This window comes from Lactuca saligna, chromosome 4, assembly GCF_052625555.1.
Source record: "Lactuca saligna cultivar CGN05327 chromosome 4, ASM5262555v1, whole genome shotgun sequence".
NCBI classification, from domain to species: Eukaryota; Viridiplantae; Streptophyta; class Magnoliopsida; order Asterales; family Asteraceae; genus Lactuca; species Lactuca saligna.
The window spans coordinates 110,900,067-110,904,908 of NC_136420.1; the positions used below are offsets into that span (position 1 = coordinate 110,900,067).

The window sequence follows — 4,842 nt, forward strand, 5'->3', positions numbered from 1 at the left end:
TCGAGTGGCATCGTTTAACTTTCGATAATCGATGCACACTTTCCAACCGGTTACCATTTGTGTCGGGATTAGCTCATTCTTCTCGTTGGTTATCACCGTCATCCCTCCTTTCTTGGGCACCACTTGGACCGGACTCACCCACGGACTATCGGAAATGGAATAGATAATTCCCGCATCTAAGAGTATGACCACTTCCTTCTTGACTACTTCTTGCATGTTCGGGTTCAGTCTTCTTTGGTGCTGCACAACCGGCTTCACTCCATCTTCCAGATTGATCTTGTGAGAGCAATAAGATGGGCTTATTCCCTTGATGCCGGTGATGCTCCAAGCTACGGCACACTTCCGTTTCTTCAACACTTGCACGAGCTCCTCCTTTTCAGATTTGGACAGGTGAGAGGCTATAATCACTGGCTTTTGGTTGCCCTCTTCAAGGAAATCATACTCCAAATGTTCAGGTAATGTTTTCAGCTCAGATTTTTGGTTTTGACTGCTGGACTCGCCAAGTGCAGGTATGGTACTCGGCGAGTTGGTGGCTGAATTTACGAATTCCTAATTTTCAAAGGAGGAACTCGACGAGTAGATCGGCCCTACTCGGCGAGTAGGGCTCTCAGATTGCTTCATTATTTCTTCATATTCAGCTTCTTCCAGCAGCCTATCGATCTCCATTAAGTCTTTTTTTGCATCAAATAGTTCGTGTAGCATGTCGATTGAGAAAGCTGTGTTGTCACTGTTCCTTGAATAATATATAGCTTGATCAACCCCAAAGGTTACAGAATCATCATCTACCTGCAAGGTAAGCTTTGAATCCCGCATATCTACTATAGCACTTGTAGTGTTGAGGAAGGGTCTTCCGAGGATGATCGGGACTTGAGGATCCGCCTCCATGTCTAGAATGATAAAGTCAGCCGGAAATATGAATTTGTCCACCTTGACTAGCAAATCTACGCATATGCCCCTTGGGAAAGTGACAGTCTTGTTTGCTAAGTGGATTACCATGCGAATTGGCCTTGGTTCCGAGAGATCCAGCTTCTTGATGAACGAATACGACATTAAGTTGTTGTTGCTCCCGAATCAGCTAAGGCATGAATTATAGCTAAGTTGCCAAATTGGCAAGGTAGTGTTAAGTTCCCTGGGTCACCTTTCTTCTTTGGTAACTTATTTAGCATAGCAGCTGAACAGTTTTCATTTAGAACCACCTTCTTCACTTCTTCCATCTTCCTTTTATTTGTAAGAAGTTCCTTAAGGAACTTGGCATATTTGGGCATTTGGATGAAAGCTTCAATAAAGGGTACATTGATTTGAAGAGTCTTGATATGATATAAGAACTTAGCATGGGTTGGGTATGGCATTGGAGGCTGATATGGATTTTCAGGGACCTATTCTTTCGGATTTGGTATTGTACTCGCCGAGTCCATGTTTGGTACTCGGCGAGTAGGGCTGTCAGATTGAAAGTTTCAATCTTCTACTTGATTTTCTGCCTCTTTCCTCTGTGATTGTTTAGTTGCTTCTTTCTGAATAGGGGCCAGAGGGGTAATTATTTTCCCACTTCTTGTTGTAACTATATTTATGTGCGCGCCTCGTGGGTTATTTTCGGTTTTACTAGGGAGTTCGCCCGGTGATCTTTGGTTTATTTGTTGAGCAAGTTGCCCTAGCTGCGTCTCTATGTTGTTAATGGATACTTGCTGGTTTCTAAGGATATTTCTTGTTTCTTGAATTGCAGCATCATGATCACTATGTCTTTTTTCTGAAGCAGCTACAAATTTGGTAAGCATTTCTTCCAAACTTGGTTTTCTTTCTTGTACTGGCTCCTCCTTTTCGTAAAAACGTCTTCCTTTCTGCTTGTACTTCTCCTCCTTAGCCTTCTTGTACTCTTCATACGGGAGCCACTCTTTCTTTGGTTTTCACCAGTCTTCATCATATCGGTCTCCACTTGAGTAACATACTTGCACCTTTTTGTTGCCATTTTCATCCAAGTTGCAGTCTCTAGTAAGATGAGGTCCATTGCAATTTTCACAACCCACCGCATAGCGTGGATTGTTTGATCCATTTTATCCATCCTCCTATCCATACTTTTTAGCATAGCCATGACCGCAGATAAGTCTTCAGTAGCTGCATATGTGGCTCCCCTAGTAACATCGTTTCTTGGGTTGTGGTATTCTCTAGAGTGCTTAGAGAATTCTTCAATTAATTCCTTGATTAATGGGGGTGGCTTTTTGGTGAGCGGGTCTTGCGAGTCAAGTAGCTGCCTAGTTGTGACATTGACTCCATCATAGAAAATGGAGACTTCTGGCTGGCTATTTAGATCATGATGTGGGAAGGTTCTTAGTAAGCTCTTGTACCTCTCCCAAGCTTCATATAATGACTCTCCAGCTTGTTGTTCAAAGTTAGCTATTGCTTTCTTCAGTTTGGCTCTCTTGGAAGGTGGGAAAAAGTGGTCAATGAATTCTTCTTTCATCTTGGCCCATGTGGTGACTGATCCGGGGGGGGGGGGGGGAAGTGATTTGAGCTAGTCTTTTGCAGCACCTTTGAATGTCACTGGAAGCATGCGAAGTAGTTGAGTCTCGCGAGGAACATTTGGAACATTGAAGTAATCAGCTACATCATTAACTTCATCCAAATTCTTGTAGGCATCTTCGTGATCTTTTCCGTAGAAAGGGATTTCCTTGAGATGGGCAAGTATGTGGCCCTTTAGCTCAAAAGTAGCAGTAGCAGTAATTGCGGGCTACACAAGTCCCGGGCCAGTGTCATCGCGGATCCTCTTCTTCCATTCTCCCATGGGGATTTCATCAATGTTAGCCATGGTATGAGCTAACTCGTCGCCGGAATCGGAGTCGTGCCCGTACGTGGGTTCTTCTTCTTCTTCAGTGTCGTACTCGGTGTCTTCCTTGATCGGGTCTTCACTTGCCAAAGATGCGCTGGATGCTCCTGATTTGCTGCTCTTCTTCTTGCCTAAAACAGTCTTCAAATTCGACAAAGGTGACTTTTTTGGTGTATTCGAGCTTTCCACATCTTTTCCTTTGTTTCTTCTCAAAGCGGATTTAGGATCTTCAAACGGGGGCACCAGCGGGGTGTTTGATCCTTTGGTCATGAAAGTCTTGAAATTAAGACGATAACAACGTAAAAATAACAAAAAAAATTGTACTAAAAAAACGAAAAATAAAAACTGACACTGTGTTGTACTCGCCGAGTAGGTGCGAATGCACTCGGCGAGTAGCAGTGTTACTTAAAATAAAAACTAATTTAGATCCTAAAACCTAACTACTAATTACTAATGTGCAATAAATTAACTTTGTGCCAGTAAACTCACACAAAGGGTCGAAAAAATTAGAAAGTAGATAAATTATTTAGAACCTTTCCCCAGCAACGGTGCCAAAAACTTGATGTGTGGAAAACCAACTACTTTTAACCCTACTTTTTATTAATGAGTTAAGCACACAAAGGCAGTGAACCTGTCTTTTAGTGGTATAGTTGGACAAGTAGGGTATCGAACTCAGGGAACGAAAATTGATCTAATAACTAGTTTTAACTAAGCAAATAATAAAAGTAAAAGGTTTTTTCTCTAGTTTTACAAGACTAGAAACTTAAACATAGCAAATAAAACAATTAACTAACTAACGATTAAAACAAATGACAAATTCACCAAATTTATTAAAGGGTTTCTGTTTAGGTTCAACTAATTCACTCCTATGGTTATTTTAATAATAAACTAATTATTATTGGTTACCAACTATAGTGGTTAGGTTCATGTTAATTACTCCTAACCCTTAGACAGTAAATTAATTCAAGCAGTGGCCAATTGTTTAAATTAACTAATTCCCTAGTTCAATTATTTGGATTAAATAAGATTTGTAATTGGTTAATCAAGTTGATATTTCAATTAACCTCTTGTTTGTTGGTTCCTCAAACAAGCTCACCCATTAACTAACCTATTTTCTAATTAATCTTAATTTCATATTCATTACTCTTAAGCATATGATCACGTGTTCACAATACATATGAGGTTAATAATCAAGAGATGTTCATGCAGCCTAATTACCTTACAATTAACAGAAAATAGTTGTCATCAATGCATAAGGTTCTTTAACAAACTTAATTTAATAAAATCACCAAATCATAATCAATCAAAAAGTATATTATAACCATTGGAGCAAATTAGTCTTCCCAAACAGAAACTAAATGAATTTAGCTCATAGTCATGATAAAAACAAACTCAATAGCAGATTTAACTAAGCTAAACATCTTAAATTCCTAAAGCTAAGTGGAATGATTAACCTAATAGCCTTGATTCTTCCAAGGATTGACGATTAGGGTTCCTTAGATCCTCCAGGGATTCTTTGTCGCAGGTTTAGCTCTCAAAATTGCCAAAAGTCTTTTCCAATCGGATAATGGGTTGGTATTTATAATTATCCCAAAACAGGGTGTACTTGGCGAGTAGTAGACCCAACTTGTAACACCCCCCTCTGGCACGTATCACAATATTGTCCGCTTTGGGCCACTCGGCACGAGGACTTCCCAGGGGGTCACCCATCCTGGTACTACTCCCGCCCGAGCACGCTTAACTGCAGAGTTCTTATGGGATCTACTGCCCTCACGACTTTAAAACGCGTTGTGATAAGTAAGGTATCCACACCCCTTATAAGGAGATGTTTTGTTCTCCTTCCAAGCCGATGTAGGATCAGGTGCAACCCACCTTCACCCCCCATTATAGGGTTCGACATCCCTGTCGAACACATCGACCCGTGCCCTAGCTCTGATACCAACTGTGACATCCCCAAAATCTCGGCCAGAAAAGATCGATTTTTATTTATGCTTTTAAAATAAATTCAGAGTAAATCCTTTTGA

At 40.6% G+C, this 4,842-nt stretch overlaps 1 non-coding gene across 1 annotated transcript; it reads left to right on the forward strand.

Moving 5' to 3' along the window:
- The first annotated feature begins 2,300 nt into the window (after positions 1-2,300).
- LOC145044514 (small nucleolar RNA R71) lies at positions 2,301-2,407 on the forward strand. Its single transcript, XR_013681461.1, has one exon. It is a non-coding gene; the product is annotated as a small nucleolar RNA R71 (small nucleolar RNA).
- Positions 2,408-4,842: the final 2,435 nt, after the last annotated feature.